General features: G+C 42.3%; 1 protein-coding gene across 3 annotated transcripts in view; it reads right to left on the reverse strand.

Moving 5' to 3' along the window:
- The window catches only part of mthfs (5,10-methenyltetrahydrofolate synthetase (5-formyltetrahydrofolate cyclo-ligase)), a 105,486-nt gene that overhangs the window by 62,450 nt on the left and 23,832 nt on the right, over nucleotides 1–19,204 (reverse strand). The window lies entirely within an intron of this gene.

A 19,204-nucleotide genomic window follows, 5' to 3' on the forward strand; every position in this document is an offset into this window, starting at 1 on the left:
CTCACAGACCGGCGATAATTGCTCACAAGCAGCTTTTGGGCAGGTCCTTGGTGATGTCACCTGAGGTCACCGACTGTGACCCCTCCTCCAGATGTGGTCGATCCTCTGCAGTGAACCCGGCACCCAAGCAAGGGCGGACACACACCGGGTTCCCGCTGATCGTACCTTTCCACCCCGTGCGTTGTCCGGTACTTCCCACCGACTCGTGAGAGGCGCACCGCTTCCAGGGTCTCGTTACCTCGGGTGTCGTGTGTCCTGCCTTAGCAAACCTGTCCCTTTTTATCCCCCTGCTGGGGTATCGCCTGTCCATCACTTCAAACAGTTCAGGGTTCAAAGGGGGAGCCGCTCCAGACAGCTCTCTCTCTCTCCCGTCCCTTCATTACACATCTCCAGACGCTGCTCCATTGTTCCTTATCTCTCCTTCCCCTGAGGACAGGTGGCAGACCAACTGCTGATCTCACAGGACAGCTAACATCTATGTGTATTCTCGTCACATTTCCTTCAGTCCTGATAAAAGATCTCAGCCCGAAACGTTGACTATACTCTTTTCCATAGATGCTGCCTGGCCCGCTGAGTTCCTCCAGCATTTTGCGTGTGTTGCTTGGATTTCCAGCGTCTGCAGATTTTCTCTTGTTTGGATTGTTCCAGTGACAATGAATGAGACAGTAATTCCATTCAAGCTTGACAGCAGAGCCCAGGTGAATCAGTTGGCCATGGAAGATGACAGGATTCTCAAGGTTAAGAGCAAGATTTACCAATGCTGTTTGTCTTTATCGAGAACAAATATAACAAGGATAACTAAGCACATCTTTCCCTCCATCCTACTTTTCACATTCCACAGGGTTCGCTCCCTACACGACTTCCTTGTCTGCTCGTTCCCCCCACCGCCCCCCCCCCCCGATCTCCCTCCTGGTGTTTATCCTTGCAAGCAGAACAAGTGCCACACCGCCCCTACACCTCCTCCCTCACTACCATTCAGGGCCCTAAACAGTCCTTCCAGGTGAAGCAACACTTCTCCTGTAAGTCTGTTGGGGGTCATCTACTGTATCTGGTGCTCATGCTGCGGCTTCTCATATATTGGTAAGACCCGATGTAGATTAGAAGAACACTTCACCGAGCACCCACGTTCCATCCGTCAAAAAAGGAGGGTCTCCCAGTAGCCACCCATTTTAATTCTACTTCCCATTCCCATTCCGACAAGTCAGTCCATGGCTTCCTCTACAGATACGATGAGGTCACACTCACGTTGGAAGAGCAACGCCTTATATTGTCTATATAACCTCCAACCTGATGGCGTGAACGTTGATTTCTCGAACTTCTGGTAATTTCTCCCCCACTTCCTTCACAAGTCCCCACTTGTTTCCCTCTCTCATCTCATCTCCTTACTTGCCAAGCACCCCCTCTGGTGCTCCTCTTCCTTCCCTTTCTTCCATGGTCTTCTATGATCAGATTCTCCCTTCTCCAGCCCTTTATCTCTTTCACCAATCAACTTCCCAGCTTTTTACTTCACCCATGCCCCTCTCCTGGTTTCACCTATCACCTACTACCTTGTATTTCTTCCTCCCCTCACCCCCATTCTGACTCTGACCTCCCCTTTTTTACCAGTCCTAATGAAGGGTCTCGGCCCAAAACATCGACTGATTACTCTTTTCCATAGATGCTGCCTGGCCTGCTGAGTTCCTCCAGCATTTTGTGTGAGTTGATGTAGTGGAAGATACTCCTTAAATTGTAACAATCTATAATGTCCTGCAAAATAAGATGATGAGGGCAGTGGAAAGTTGCCTGATATAAAAATGAATTCTGATTTGGTTAGTGATGGGGGAAGCAGTGAGAGGTCCCATTTTTCCTGCTGATACTACCTCAGTATCCCCATCTTACTGAACCAATTATCTTCCACTAATACCCGCTCACTTGCTCTCTCCCCAGAGGAGACACCAATCGCATCTGCAGAAAATTAAATTCTTTAGTTCACCTCAGGGTGGTGCATCACAGGAGAATGTGCTTTAGAGGAGCACTGCAAACTATGCCCCTCACTGCTCCTTACCAAAATTTTCCAGTCCAACTTCTGTACCCATTCAGCACAGAGTAACATTAGATCCACCCAACTTCAGATTTTCTAACAAAATGCCAGTAATCTAAAATGTTAATATATATCCCTCTCTCTTCAACTGAGATAAGTCAACAGTTCTTTTTTCATTTCTAATGAGATCTGACATCCATCCTAAAAAGTGTGCATAAGATTTGGCCACAATATTAAATACCTGTCACATCAACCCCTAGCCTCCTCTGAAATATCAGACCTGTGCCAGTGGTTGTTGGGGAGGATAAAATATACAAGGTAATTTCAATTTACTATCATAAATAGGTTTGTATAGTAGAGAGTATCAGGATTCCAGAGAATTCTGTAACAGGGCGATAGAACACTTTAGCACCCCATCTTTCTTCTGAGCATAAGCCAGCCTTCCAGAGTAAATATCAAATTCAACAATTTCAGGCAATTCACTCACTCATTTTATAACGAGTGATCAGTTCCACTGCATCTGTGACATTAATTCTCTCCAATAATACCTGCCTGATGTTAACTGCATTTCATACCTTTTACATGTTCCTTTATTTTCTTTCTAACTTTCCTCACTAACCTAACAACTTATTGGCTTCATCCATAGCTTATCATTGTGGCAAGACTAACCACCCACTGTCAAAAGAGACGCAAGTGACTGATGGTGCTGTAATTTGGAGCGAAACAAAACTCAGCAGGTAGAGGAGCATCCATAGGGGTAAAGGAATTATCAACGTTTCATGCTGAAACCCTGCATCATGAGTTCAAGGCAGCACAGTAGCGTAATGGTTAGCACAACCAGCTGTAAGACTGAGGTTTGATTTACGCCACTGTCTGTAAGGGTTTATACGTTCTCCCTGTGACCACATGGGTTTCCTCTGGGTGCTCCAGTTTCCTCCCACATTCCAAAGTCTTACAGTTGAATTGTGAACATGCTATGTTTGTGCCTTAAGCGTGGCAACAGTTGCAGGATGTCCAATACAACCTTCACTGATTTGATTTGATGCAAAACGACACATTTCACTGCATGTTTCGATGTACATATGACAAATAAAGCCAATCCTTAATTTTATAGAACATAGAACATTGAATAGTACAGCACAGTATAGGCCCTTCGGCCCACAATGTTGTGCCGACCCTCAAACCTTGCCTCCCATATAACCCCCCATCTTAAATTTCCCCATATACCTGTCTAGTAGTCTCTTAAATTTCATTAGTGTATCTGCCTCCACCACTGACTCAGGCAGTGTATTCCACACACCAACCACTCTGAGTAAAAAACCTTCCTCTAATACCCCCCTTCAACTTCCCACCCCTTACCTTAAAGCCATATCCTCTTGTATTGAGCAGTGGTGCCCTGGGGAAGAGGCGCTGGCTATCCACTCTATCTATTCCTCTTAATATCTTGTGTACCTCTATTATGTCTCCTCTCATCCTCCTTCTCTCCAAAGAGTAAAGCCCTAGCTTCCTTTATCTCTGATCATAATCCATACTCTCTAAACCAGGCAGCATCCTGGTAAACTCGAGGAAATCTGCAGATGATGGAATTTCAAGCCACACACATAAAAGTTGCTGGTGGCAGGCCAGGCAACCTGTTCCATTCACCAGCAACTTTTATGTGTGAGGCATCCTGGTAAATCTCCTCTGTACCCTTTCCAATGCTTCCACATCCTTCCTACAGAAACATCAACAGATCCTTTCCCCTGCAACTGCTGCTTGACCGACTGAGATTTTCCAGCAGCTTGTCAGGTCCCAACCTGTCAAAGATGCTTCCTATCCAAGCTTCCCCATTTCCAATTCAAAACTAATTTGATTTCCCTTTTCCTTGCATTTGAGGGCCACGGTAACTCCCTTTCTACAGAAGCTGCTTGACCTGCTAAGTGTATACAGCATTCTCTATTTTTATTTATTTATAACACCAGGAGATTCACCATGGTGTTGTTGGAGGTGGAATCATTCAGTTGTGCACAGAAACTGGACAGGCTGGGTTTGTAGAAGCCTGGAGACCTTGAATATTTATTCACCAAGATATCTAATACCTCCTCCTTTTCCATGACAATTTGCTCCAGAATTTCATCAACCTTAACTATCCCTGAAATCTTTAACTACAAAGTCCTTCTCTATTATAAACACAAATGAAAATAAATCATCTGGCTCCAGGCACAGATTACCAGATAGGCCCCATGGTTTTCAATGGGACTCACTTGACCTTATCCACCAGTGTTATTTTATCTCCACTTCCTGTTCTCCTATCTTTTCTTTGTTCCTCCACAGCCCCCTCCCACAATCTTTATACTCCCGAACGGCCTTCGCTTCATTCAGATTTCTGTACCCACCATTACCCACTTTATTTTTCTTTATTCAACTCCCAAATATTATTTGACATATGAGCTTCTTTGGGTCTGCTGGCCCTAACATTCATCCCTATATGAACAAGTTCCATGTTTTAATTGTTGAATGACTCTCACTGGTTGCATGTAGTTTCCTGCAAGTAGTTACAACTGTTTCATTTTTCCCAGATTTTGTTTTATCATTTAGAAGTCAGCTTTCCTGTAAGTTAGGACTTTGTTCCTATTGTTAACAATTTTAATACCAACAGAGTTATCGTCATTGTCTCTAAAATGCTCTCGAACAGGAAAATGATGCTCTGGAGTGGCATGTATTCCGAGACCACCTGCCTGGCTTTCTTCCTCTGCCTGGTGGTCAGTCATTCCCTCCCTGCCTTTGTTCCTTAAGCTTTGAAGTTAAGTCTCAGCACTGTTATGCCTTCAGGAATCAAGAGATCAAGCTGGTCAAACCAGTGACATTCACTACAGATGTGGTCATCCCGACCACAAGGAATGCTTCAGAATTCCCAAAGGCTGCAAGTCATACCAGACATTAGGGATCTTGCTTCCAGCCAAAGTTTTAATGAAAAAGTTGAATTATCCCATCAGCCCACCCTCAGCAATGCCGCTTCATTCACTGCAGTCCACACCGGCAACTGCTGTGTACATGCTGTGGTTTCTCAGCCTCTCTCTTCAAAAATTCAAACAACATTAGCCTAGTCAGCTGACTTCACTTTCTTTCAGATATAAGTTCTCAGTAGTTTTCACAATAAACACTGAAGAACTGATTGGGCTTTAATTAACTGTTGATTCAAGCAGCTTTTTAAGTTGAAGGATGCCTAAAAAGTGAGAGACCATCATATTTGGTTGCAAGGCCAAGTTAACTTTTGATTTAACTGAAGTAATCTTATACCCTGAAATTTGACTTATAAGCAGCTTCACCTTGATTTAGACTCACTACATAAAATCACCTCATTGATACTAGAACTCCAAAAGTGCATATATTCAAAGGTGGATTGCACTATTATCTTTCTGACACTTTCACTGATATAAACACTGTTACAGTGGTTCAGCCCGCACCACCACGAATTGCTTAAAACACAGTTGTAATGCAGCAGAATGGCTGCACTACCTCACAGAATTCAATGTTATAGCACAAAAACAGCCAGCTCAAAAATCCTGAAAACAACAGCTTACAAGCAGGTCTCTGTTCAAAATCAGGACTTCCACAAAGAAACAGGGGTAACCATCAGCAAAAGCAGGCTACTCCATGGAAGTCAGCACCAAGAGCAGTTCACAAAAACCTGTAGTGCACTGCCATCTGCTGGGAGACATTCAGAATTTTCAATGACCATGACATGTCAACAATGGAGGGAGAAGGTAAAATAAATTAGAATAATTACATATGTGATAATTATTTATAAAGTTATAGAAACATAGAAAATAGGTGCAAGAGTAGGCCACTCGGCCCTTCGAGCCTGCACCGCCATTTATTATGATCATGGCTGATCATCCAACTCAGAACTCCGCCCCAGCCTCCCCTCCATACCCCCTGATCCCCGTAGCCACAAGGGCCATATCTAACTCCTTCTCAAATATAGCCAATGAACTGGCCTCAACTGTTTCCTGTGGCAGAGAATTCCACAGATTCACCACTCTCTGTGTGAAGAAGTTTTTCCTAATCTCGGTCCTAAAAGGCTTCCCCTTTATCCTCAAACTGTGACCCCTTGTTCTGGACTTCCCCAACATCGGGAACAATCTTCCTGCATCTAGCCTGTCCAATTCCTTTAGGATTTTATACGTTTCAATCAGATCCCGCCTCAATCTTCTAAATTCCAACGAGTACAAGCCGAGTTCATCCAGTCTTTCTTCATATGAAAGTCCTGCCATCCCAGGAATCAATCTGGTGAACCTTCTTTGTACTCCCTCTATGGCAAGGATGTCTTTCCTCAGATTAGGGGACCAAAACTGCACACAATACTCCAGGTGTGGTCTCACCAAGGCCTTGTACAACTGTAGTAGTACCTCCCTGCTCCTGTACTCGAATCCTCTCACTAAAATGCCAGCATACCATTCGCCTTTTTCACCGCCTGCTGTACTTGCATGCCCACTTTCAATGACTGGTGTATGACACCCAGGTCTCGTTGCACCTCCCCTTTTCCTAATCGGCCACCATTCAGATAATAATCTGTTTTCCTATTTTTGCCACCAAAGTGGATAACTTCACATTTATCCACATTAAATTGCATCTGCCATGAATTTGCCCACTCACCCAACCTATCCAAGTCACTCTGCATCCTCTTAGCATCCTCCTCACAGCTAACACTGCCACCCAGCTTCGTGTCATCCGCAAACTTGGAGATGCTGCATTTAATTCCCTCATCCAAGTCATTAATATATATTGTAACCAACTGGGGTCCCAGCACTGAGCCTTGCAGTACCCCAACTATAAAAAATAAAGGCTACTTAAGTGTCCCTATGCAGAAAAATAGGGATTGGCCATTCTGATGAAAGGCTCTGCCCAGAAGTGAAATTATATTGAATTGTTCTGCAATATATTTAACATACACAGATCCAAGTTCTTTTATTGAAATGGCCACAAGTTGGATTTGGTCACATTGTTTCAGTATGCCTCTCACAATACCCTCTCCAGTCCACAGGGGACTAGCGACACCCTAATGCTGGTTCCCTTTACTGTAGCTTAGTTAACAGCAACCTTGTCCCCGAGTCAAAGTCTTTGGTTTTGTGATCCGCCTGAGAACAGTATACAAAAGAATCTTGTTTGACAATCTAGTCCAGCAGCAGGATGTCACAGCGTCACGTTAAACTAACCCCTTCTGTTCTCTTCCAGATCAATGTGAAAGATCACGTTGCATAATGTCAAAGAAAGTCAAAAGCATTCTCTTCACTAAGAACAGAACAAATAGAAGCAAGGGTAGTAAAGGACCATTTGACCCTCATGCTTGCTCCACCAGTTAATAAAAACCTGATAGATATTTCATGTCGGCACTGCATTCCTGCACAAAATCCATGTCCCTTGATTCAGGAGGAACTAAAAGCCTTCTGATCTTTGTAACACATGCAAAATGCTGGAGAAACTCAGAGGCCAGACAGCATCAATGGAAAAGAGTAAACAGTCGACAAGTAAACCTGCTGAAGGGTGTCAACCCGAAATGCTGCCTGTTTACGCTTTGCCAGAGGAGCTGCCTGACCTGCTGAGTTCCTTCAGTATTTTGTGTGTGTTGCTCGGACTTATAGCATCGACAGATATTCTAGTCTCAGCCTACTGATCTCAGTTCAGTGACTTGAGTCACCACACCCTCTTGGGAAGCAAGTTCCCAAGATTTAACAGCAACTGAGTGCAGAAAGAAAGAGAGAGAGATTCGAGTGTGAGAGAGAGTGAGAGAGTGTGAGAGTGCGTGTGCGCGCTAGTTAGAAAACAAAGGTAATGTTCCATATGAGAAAGGACATACTAAGTAAGAGATGAGATCTAACATAGGTATGAAATTGAAACTGTGTGGGGAAAGGGAAGTGCTTGAGGGAACACATAGAGATAGGATTGCAATCAACTGCTGGGGTTGGTGGAGCCAGAGATAGGATCCATGATGGTGGTGAGAAGTGGAGAGATCACATTACTTGGTCAGACTGATGCCATTTAAGTTACATAGAGGATGGCATCTTACAGAGTGGAGATAAACTCCTCCATGGACCATGCATATGCAAATGAATTTTGTGGAGATGGACAGAGTGAGGTGAATACCTGGAATACCTGGAATGAATTACCTCCACTGCTTAAAGATGTGTTGCTTACCACATTTAAGTAGTATCTAGGATTGCACTTGAATCAGCTTAAGCATAGAAAGCTCTCCCAGTCAGCATGGACAAGGTGGGTTGAACGGCCTGCCAAGAAAACCAAGGTAGCATGCCTGAACAACTGGTGCCCTGTCGCACTCACCTCAATTTTAAGCAAATGCTTTGAGATGCTGGTTAAAGACATCTGCAGCATCCTACCAACCACATTGGACTGACGGAACCAGTCTACCAATGATGCCATAGCCACACCACTACACATCGTCCTCGCTCACCTGGAGAAGAGGGATGCATACGTTTGAATGCTGTTCTTGGACTACAGTTCAGCATTCAACACCATAATTCCCTCCAGACTTGACAGGAAGCTCAGAGACCTCAGCCTGCATCCCACCTTGTGCAGCTGAATCCTAGACTTCTTATCGGATCACCGACAGGTGGTAAGGTCGGGCCCCTCATTTCTGCCCCCCAGGGTTGTGTCCTGAGTCCCCTTCTCTACTCCCTTTACACCCATGACTGTACTGACACACACAGCTCCAATTTGCTGATCAAATTTGCAGATGACACGACTTTGATCAGCCTTATTTCTACCGGTAATGAGTCAGCCTGGAGGAGAGGTTGACACCCTGACACAGTAGTGCCAGGATAACAACCTCTCCCTCAATGTCAAAAAAGCCAGAGCTGAGTATGGATTACGGGAGGAATGGAGACAGGCTCGGCCGATCAACATCAATGGTTCTGCAGTTGAGAGGGTGAGTAGTTTCAAGTTCCTCAGTATACACATCACCGCAGATCTCACCTGGACTGTACACACTGGTTTTGTGGCAAAAAAAGCACAACAGCTTCTCTTCCACCTCAGGCGACTGAAGAAGTTCGGCATGGACTCCCAAATCCTCAAGACCTTCTACAGGGCCACCAATGAGAGTACCCTGACTGGCTGTATCACCGCCTGGTACAGGAATTGCACAGCTGGGCACTGCAGAGAGTGGTATGGACAGAATGGGCATTTGTGGGTGTGAACTTCCCTCATTTGAGGACATTTATAGCAGCAGGTGCAGAAAGAAGGCCTGGAGATAATCGGGGACACAAATCACCCCAACCATAAACGGCTTCAACTGCTTCTGTCTGGCAAACAGCTCCACACCATTAAAGCCATGACCAACAGGCTACAGGACAGCTTCTTTCCACAAGCCACTAAACTTTTAAATTCACATGTCCGTACATTGCAACAGAGTCATAACACAAAGATGTTTACTCCCTCACGTTGTGATAGATGTAAGATTTAAATAAACTCTAATTCTAATTCCACGCTGTACGATTCTACGACTCTATGAGAAACACAGAAACATAGAAAACCTACAGCACAAAACAGGCCCTTTGGCCCACAATGTTGTGCCGAACATGTCCCTACCTTAGAAATTACTAGGGTTACCTATAGCCCTCTAATTTTTCTAAGAAATGTGTGTTCAAGCAGCTATAAACAAAAGGGCAATATATCCCCAAAGTCCTTCAAACAATTGGCTATCCCAATACATGATCAAGTTAGAGAATCATAGTACAGCATAGAATAAGGCCCTTTGACTCATACTTGTCCATGTCAACCAAATGTATATTCAAATTAATGCCAATTCCTAACACTTGACCATATCCCACTTTCCAACTTAGTTAATCTTTCCTATAACATGGTGACCAAAACTGAACACAATACTACAAGTGTGGTCTCATCAGCATCTTGTACGATTGCAACATAACCTCTCAACTTCTATATTTGGTGCCCTGACTGATGAAGGCAGCATGCCAAGGGCTTACATCACCACCTTGACCACTGGTGATGCCATTTAAGAGAACTGCGTACCTGTACTCTGTACCCATTTTACAACTGTATCCAGGACCCTTACATTCAATGTAAAAATCCTACCTTGATTTACCTTTCTAAAACATAACACTCCACACATCTGAATTAATTTCCATTTGCCATTCCTCTACCTACTCACCCAGTTGATCTTGATACTCATCTTCACTGTGTGACACCATCTACTTTCATGTCATTTGCAAACACATTAACTATTCCTCATATATTCTCATCCAAATCATTAATACAGAATACAATTAGCAAACGGCCCAGTGCTTTCAGTCCTCAGTCTGAGAAGTATTATCCTGTTTTTATTATCCACTTTTATCCTGTTTCCTATCACGCAAACAATTTTGTATCCAGTTTGCTAGCTATGCAATCTAACCTTCCAGAGCAGCCAACCAAACAAAACCTTACCAAAACTCTTACTGAAATCCATATATACGACATCTACTACCTACCCTTCATGTCAATCTTTTCCTCACTTCATCAAAAACCTAAATCAAATTTGTATCACAAAATCTCCCATGCATGAAGCCATGCTGGCTACCCGTAATCAATCTTTGCTTTTCCAGATGTAAGAAATCTTATCCCTCAGAATGCTTTCCAGCAATTCATCTACTACAGACATTAGGCTAATGGATCAACAAATACCAAGACTTTTAATTATAGTCTTTTTTAAATAAAGGCACATTTGCTATCCTCTAGTTTTCCAGCTCTCACCAGATGTTACAAATATCTCAGTGAGTGCTCTCACAATTTCTTCTCTAGCTTCCCATAATGTTGTTGGATATACAATATAACCATGTAACATATAACAATTACAGCACAGAAACAGGCCATCTCGGCCCTTCTGGTCCGTGCCGAACTCTTATTCTCACCTAGTCCCACCAACCTGCACTCAACCCATAACCCTCCATTCCTTTCCTGTCCATATATCTATCCAATTTAACTTTAAATGACAACATCGAACCTGCCTCAACCACTTCTGCTGGAAGCCCGTTCCACACAGCTACCACTCTCTGAGTAAAGAAATTCCCGCTCATGTCACCCTTAAACTTTTGCCCTTTAACTCTCAACTCATGTCCTCTTGTTTGAATCTCCCCGCGTCTCAATGGACAATACCTTGTCCAGATCTGGAGATTTATATATCTTCCTAAACATTAACACATACTCTTCTGTAAAATGAACTGTTCCCAAAACATCTCTACTCACATTGTCAGGCTCTCAAGTCTTCACATTTCTTCATGGTAAAATAGAGGAAAAATAATCATTGAGAACTCTGCCTGCTCCAGTCTTGGATTTCTGGTCTCTGAAGGTCACTGTTCCCTCTAAGCTGCGCGGATGTGCAACTCCACAGTAACTGAAATGCTCCCATATGCAGCCTTTGTTGCTGCGCAGCTAGAATTTTCTTTTATATAATGTTAATAGTGAAATATCCTGTAATTATGTGTTAATGAATAATGCATAAATTTTCTAAATATTAAACATTTGAGACATTTTAGAGCTTCAACATTTTTATATTGTGTGTTTCAAGTTACAACATTGTTACAAATTGTAACAATAAACACAGAATGGAAGGCGAAACAAGACACCCAAAATGCTGGAGGAACTCAGCAGGCCAGGCAGCATCTGTGGAAAAAAGTACAGTACTGCACTTTTTTCCATAGATGCTGCCAATCTGCTGAGTTCCTTCAACATTTTGGGTGTGTGCTTGGATTTCCAGCATCTGCAGATTTTCTCTTATTTATGGAAGTCGTACGCTCATTGTTAATAATCCGCCGCTTCACTGAATGCCGACACCATTTACTTGTGTTGACTTATGGTTTATGGTTGCTTGATGTGAAAAATTCTATACTGTATTCTGACATCGTTGGGACATTTCAAGCTTCAAGTGCTGACTACAAACTTGGATTTAGTCTTATGAATTCAGTCAAATGTAAATCTAGACACAGACTAGAAGTTGAACATTTGGTTGATCTATTAAGGATTACAATATATTTTTCACTTAAATGCAAAATTAACCTGGTCAGTGTGTGAGACCCTCCTTTTGTCGGGGTCAACCATGGATATTGCATCCTAGCTGTCTACATGATACGCAAGCCAGCACATACACCAGAGTGGTACAATATGGAGAGCAAGCTGTTGCCCATGTAACAAGCTTCCCCTCTCCATAGCTGATGAATCCAAAGAAACGACAGAGACCAATACAGTTTGGCACCAGCAGCGTCACAGGAGTTGCCAGTCAGCATTGAATTCAAAGTAGGACTGCTTTTGGTACTTCAGCTCAGGTTTTTCTTCGGGGTTTACTCCCGAAACCTTCTCCATGAGTGGGCATAGCCATAAGGCAGTGGAAGCTTGAGATGAACTGCCAGCCACAGCTGATGAGCACCTTCTGCCTGAAACAAATGGTTTTAAGGCACCAGTAACCCACCTTTACCCCTTCCCTTGTCAGAAATAGTTCCACCAGACTTAGTAGCTAAGTCACATGTGAAGGCCAGGAGCTGAACTTGGTTGTCAGAGGCTATTTGAGGTGCACGCCATTGAGAGCATTTAATAGGTAGTGGAAGCTTACCCCATTACCACACCCAGCTATTAGAACTTTAAGGAAGTGTTTATAGACAGTGGATTTGTAATAAAGACAGACAAGAAAAAGTTTACGAAATGTAAAAGATTTTTTTGTTGTACCGTATTTCATTATACTCTTCAGTTAATAAATAAAATCAAAAGTATGCAATTTTTCAATTTTCATTCTAAATATTCATAGTATGCATATTGCAAAAAAATTTCATTTTAAGTGCTGAGCAGTTTTCAGGCTATGTAAATATTTCCTGCTCAGAGCAATGGTTTGTTCATGCAGTTGTAAAACAAAATATAGGGGAAACTTTGCTGAGGGACCTTATTTTCCCTTTATATACTTTAAAAATCTTTTGGGATTCTCCTTAATTTTCTCTGCAAACCCACCTCATGGCCCAACACTGCCCTCTTAATTTCACTTTTGCATATATTCCAGCATCCTCTCTATATTTCCAATGGCTCACTTGATTCCAGCTGTCTGTATCTGACCCAAGCCTCTTTTTATTCTTGAGCAGAGTTACAATATCCCTTAATATCCAAGGTTTCCTACTCCCAGCACCTTTGCCTTTTCTTCTCCACGGATTGTCACCTCATCATGGTGGAGAAACTTGTGTGGTCCTGTGATCCCGAGAGCAATGTCCTCTGGAGCTATGCTCCTGATGAGGTCACTCATGGTGGTAAGGTCGAGGGTAAGGTCGAGGGTGAGGTCCCTGACAAAGAACAATTCAACCAAGACCTCAACAGTGGAACAGGTGGACGAAGTTACTTCGAATTCAACGGCTGTGAAGGCAGATGAAGGCTGCAACAAATCCATCAGCTCCAATCGTCGTGGTTTCCATGCCACTGGAATCAGTTGGTTGATTTGTGAAGTATCATGTGCTTCTTGGAGTGCAACATCAAGTACACGTTAAACAAATACACGCACAGATGTCTTCACTCTGTGGGCCACTTCTTCAGAACGAAGACCATTATCCTTGATCTCGAGGGATAGCCACGACGACGACCTTTGCCTTTCACCTTAATAGGAACATGAATAAAAGCAGAATCTTTCTGCATCTCAGACAACATTTGTGGAAAGAGGAAAAGTTAAGGCCTGAGGTCAAAGGCCCTTGAGCAGAACTGAGAAAGAAAGAAGTTAGTCAGTCAAGATATCAGAGAAGGTAGGAGACCACAATGGGTGGAACAAAGGAAATTCCACTTATTGTTAAAATTACATGGCACTTAAAATCAAATTAAGCTTCTTTGTCTGTGTAATGTTGTTAATGTTGTACAATCTCGCCCACTGTGACAAGCCCAGCAGACCAGATGCTTTTTATATAATAAAAAAGGCAAGCAATAATGACCACTTCCATACAAACAAAGAGACAGAGCAAATTATCTAAAATTGAACAACATTACATTGAGTACTGCAGGCTGTAATATGAGGTATCATTCCTTGAGTTTGCATTGGACTTTATTGTGACATCTTAGGAGGCAGCACACAGACAGAAAGGTCAGAGTAGGAGTAAAGCTCAGGTTTACTCTTGCAGACTGAGTGGATGGGTGGAGAAAAACAACCACACAATCCAGACTTGTTTTCTCCAGTTTAGAAATGCAAACGCTCTGTAGTGTACATTGGTTTGGATGGAGTGCAAGTGAAACACCTCTCCACTGAAAAAGACTGCCTGAATCCCAGATAATGAAAAGGGAAGATGTGAAAGTATGGGTCTTGCAACTCCCTCCTCCAATGTACAGAAAGCACATTGATAGCTGAGGAGTGGACCAAGAGACTATAAAGAAAGCGATTCCAATAAAATGCTGAAAGCATATCCGGTGATGGAATCTTGTTGGAACCAACAGACATCCCCTAGAATTTTCTTTATTTTATTACCGGGTGTCTTAATCTGCTTTAATTTAGATTTCCAAAATCTAGGATTTTAGAATTATTTATTCTTTAAAATAATGTTGTTTAATGGATAACAGAGAAATCTATAATTGTAAACACACAAAACTAGGAAGATGACTAATGTAAAATAAGATCTGGGGATGGAAGAGATGTCACAGAGGTATTTACAGACTTTGTATAAGTCTTAACAGTTGCGGCAAAAACTAGGTCAAGATTTAATTAAATAAATGGATGTGGGGAGAGAGGAAGCAGCTGGGCCATGGAATATGTTCAGCAATTAGGATTAGGATTTTTTTATCTGAAGATTAAATGTCATCATAACGGTATTGTCTGCATTTTCTGTTGTCATAATACAACTCTATGCATTCTATAAAATAACTTTGATTTTATTTTAACTCTAAATCACTTCCAGTTTAAGGTGGTGCTACTGAAGATGTGACAGCTCACTGGTAGTTTGAAAGCAAAGGAATTCAGTAAGAGCCATTATTAACACTTTTTATCACCGCAAGCAATGAAGAAATGAGCAAAGGCAAAGTGAATTTGCAGGAAGTACCCTGCTGTTGCGCTGCAAAATCGACGCATTTAGAGTTCAAGCCATGCTGGTTGGAATGAATGATACAGAGGGGAGAAGATGGGACAGAAGAGTTGCAATGCTCGTTCAACTAACCTTGGTATGGGAGTTGGGGATCGCTCTAAACATCAAGCCAAATTGGAGAGGTCAAGAATGGCTTCTTCAGCAGTGAAATCCAAGTCCAAAGCAATTTGATGAGAGGTGTGTTGAAAGCCCAGAGCGACTCACTGCAGCCAGGCCTGGGTCCTAATGCAAAGTACAATCCATTGTTTGGATAATCTAAATGTCGGTCCATATAGACTGGAAAGGCAGGGTGTCAAGAGAAGGACAAGGTTGGATCGCTCAGGGTGCTAAGCCAATTCAGAGAGGTCAAGAATGTCTCCCTCAGCAGCAAAATCTAGGTCAGAGTGATTCGCCGGCGGCAGGGCCCAGCTCCTAGTGTGAAATTCAGACAATTGAAATGCCAGCCCAGATAGACTGGGGCACCTCCCTCTGCGACACTAAGGTTGTAAAACTGCCCCCATTGCTGCACTTCATGTCTGCGAACTCTGCGGCCATTTATGCTACTAATATACTGAACTTAACACTGAGGCTATGGGCCAACTCCAGGCTGCTCCAAGGACACAATTTGGTTCAGAATGCTGTTGTTGGTGTTTATATGATTTGTTTTGTGTTTTTTTTGTCTCTGTGAGCAAAGGGAGGGACGATTGGTCTCTTTTTTTAAATTGGGTTCTTTCGAGTTCCTTGCTTTGCAACTGCACCTCACAATGAAGGGAAGAAATCAAGATGATCTGAGGAGGATCTGCGAAGCTCTATTTCAGTTATAATTATGCATAAGCAATTTTATTATTAAGAGAATCTTTATTGAAGCAAGAAGCTAATACTAGAATTTTCTCACAAATCAATAGCAGGACAAATTATTACATAGATTATATCAGCGGTCCCCAACCACCGGGCCATGAGGAAACGATACCAGTCAGCTGCACTGTCACGCATCGTTGAACTGGAACATAGGGTTGCCAACTGTCCCATATTAGCCGGGACATCCCATATATTGGGCTAAATTGGTTTGTCTTGTATTTCCCCCGCTAAGGTAAAGCATTCCTATGAAACCTTTTGTGCCGAAATGGTGTGAAGCGAAGAAGCAATTACCATTAATTTATAAGGGAAAAATTTTTGAGCATTTCCACACCCAAAAAATAACCTACCAAATCATACCAAATAACACATAAAACCAAAAATAACACTAACACATAGTAAAAGCAGGAATGATATGATAAATACACAGCCTATATAAAGTAGAAATAATGTATGCACAGTATAGTCGGGAAGATGAAGGCAAAAGCGATTTGTGGGGGGAAAAATCAGCACGTATGCACATGCGCACACAGGTGCAAGGCTTCATGGTCATGGTAGATTTGACTTTTGACTGCTACTTTTGTCCCTTATTTGGGAGTGAGAAAGTAGGAAACCCTAACTGTAAAAGACATGGTGAGGTGAGTTTAACCCTACTTGAACACCGCCTCCCCCCCCCCCCACACCCAGGTCGGCCAGTCTGCAAGAATATTGTCAATATTAAACCGGTCCGCGGTGCAAAAAAGGTTGGGGACCCCTGGATTATATTAAACTACAGGAGGAATCCCAATAGCACAATGAAACAGACTGACACTCTGGATAAATGTGAGGTAATACATTAAGAAAGAAAGAACATCGTTTAAGCATCTTATCACAAGAAAAAAATACAAAAAATAAAAAGTCACCAAGGTTAAAATAAAGTCATAAGTAATTATTTTACAAGTTAGGGCTTAGTTTTATATAAGATTGCCAACTGTAGCGGGTTTTAGAAGTTATCCAGTTTGGTTGCAAGAATAGAAAAGCAGAATATTGTGTAAACAGAGAGAGACTACAGAATGGTAAAGACAGGTCTAACAGTCCCCATTCAAAAAACACAGAAAGTCTGCAAGTTGGTGCAACAAACAACAGATCAACCATGATAAAATGGCAGAGCCACTCAATAAGCCAAATGGCTTAATTCTCCTCCTATATTTTATAATTAGGAACACAAATGGTGCATTGGCCTTTATGACAAAGTAAGGAAGTCTTGCTGCAACTGTTCAAGAAATCGGTGAAACAACACTCTGGATACACTTTTTACACTTTGGTGTCCTTGCTTAAGGAGGGATGTAATTGCATAGAAGCAGTTCAACGTGGTTCCTATTAAGTTGTAAACACAGAAGGAGAATATCACGTGCCTTTCATGGTCTTTTTTTCAAGTAAGTCAATTGTCTTCAAAAAGGAAAAGTTCCAAAAGCCATAAGAATCAGATAGAAGAGTAGACTTAGAAAAGTTAAAGATTGGAGAGAACGTGGAGAGACTCTGATTAGGCTGTCAGATATTAAAGGATATCTAGAAGGAGCAGCAGAGTGAAATTAGATCTGGAAAATATAAAAGAATATTGTGAATACTAGACACACCTCCCCAGTTTCAGTGCACAGCCTTGTATATCCAGTGTGCAATGAAGTGCTTCACATGAGAAGTGCAGTGCATTAGAACGGCATCATTTTATACCTGTCTGCTGCTGAAACCATATCAGATGCACAATGTGACTCAGGCCAGCAAGTGTCAGCTTGAATTTCCAGTGATATGGAGCGATTTTCTACTTCAATCTCATAGCTTTATTTTATCCGCAAGAAAATGGACAGATTATTTTTTTTTACAGTGAATCAAACAGCAATCTGAAACCAGAGCAAGTAGGCAATATTTGGGCACTGCTGAGGAACCTGTGGGCAATATTCTGTCACCTTGTCCAGAAATAAAACAAGACCCCAACATCATTTATCTAAATGTGTTCTATTTCATTTGAAACACTATAGGCCAACAAGCAGCTTTCTTTAGACCCAAAGAGTTGTAAATATCACCTTTTTGGAATTCCAGTCACACATTTTGCCATCCTTTCTCTTTTGACTTTTATAAAAAGGATCGAGTGCTTTCCCAACATATCTGATGAATAAATTCTTCTCAGGCTTCCAGCCGGGTACAGGCATAGATTTTAACCGATGTTTCAATGACAAACTGCCACCTTCATCAGGGATGAAGCTTAGGCATGTCTAGTCCGGTGGTATATATACCCCCATCATCCGTCCCTCCTGTTTGGTTAGTCCTCGTCCAATCAGGTTTCCACTGTCCCACCTTGTTTACAATCGAATTCCACTTAAATACAATAGTACTTACAGTTACTAAGAAATTGAGGTTTCACTAACGATGCAAAGACAGATTTTAGGTCATTAGTTTTGGTAAGCAACCAAAGTTCATATTAACCAAATTCTATGTTGGTGAAAATATAACAAAGTAACAAAGCAAATAACCAGCAGAACAATACGGACAGAAGCTTAAAACCATGAATTACTTCTTGAAAACATACATTCTTTTCTGTTTCATTAATAATCAAGCCAGATTTTCACCACAGTGAACCAATCATGGGTGAAGTTCACATACCTTAAAGTGAATTATTTTAGCAAACAAAACTGAATTGGAGGAATAGGCAACAGACACAAAATGCTTGAGGAACTCAGCAAACCAGGCAGCATCTATGCAAACGAGTAGACAGTTGACGCTTCGGGCCGAGACCTTCAGCTGGGTGCTGCCTGGCCTGCTGAGTTCCTCCAGCATTTTGTGGTGTGTTGCTTGGATTTCCAGCGTCTGCCGATTTTCTCTTGTTTGTGATTGGAGAAATAGGTATTTCTTACTTGGGGGTATAGTGGTCAGAAGAGGAAAACAGTTGTAGGGCTGGAAGAGGTCATGAGAAAAGGGAAACGCTACTTGAACACAGATGAATTATCAAGATCAGGAGTTTGCTGCTTTAGCAGTCAACATTGTTCACCCAGCAGAGGGATTAGGTTAACGAAGGGTGGAAGGTGGGAGCCCAGCAATGACAACATTGAGTAAGGAAGTCTGGAGGAAATAAACCCACGGATGAGGATTTCACCAGAACCTGCGCTCAGTCAGTGCAAGGGCATATAAGAATACAGGAAACCAATGTCTGTTTCAAAGACCAATGCCTGGGTCAAGCAGAGCATTGAAGATTTAAAGTGTTTGAAATCTTAAAGCTATTAATTGCAAGTTTAAC

Source organism: Mobula birostris, chromosome 14 (assembly GCF_030028105.1).
Source record: "Mobula birostris isolate sMobBir1 chromosome 14, sMobBir1.hap1, whole genome shotgun sequence".
NCBI classification, from domain to species: Eukaryota; Metazoa; Chordata; class Chondrichthyes; order Myliobatiformes; family Myliobatidae; genus Mobula; species Mobula birostris.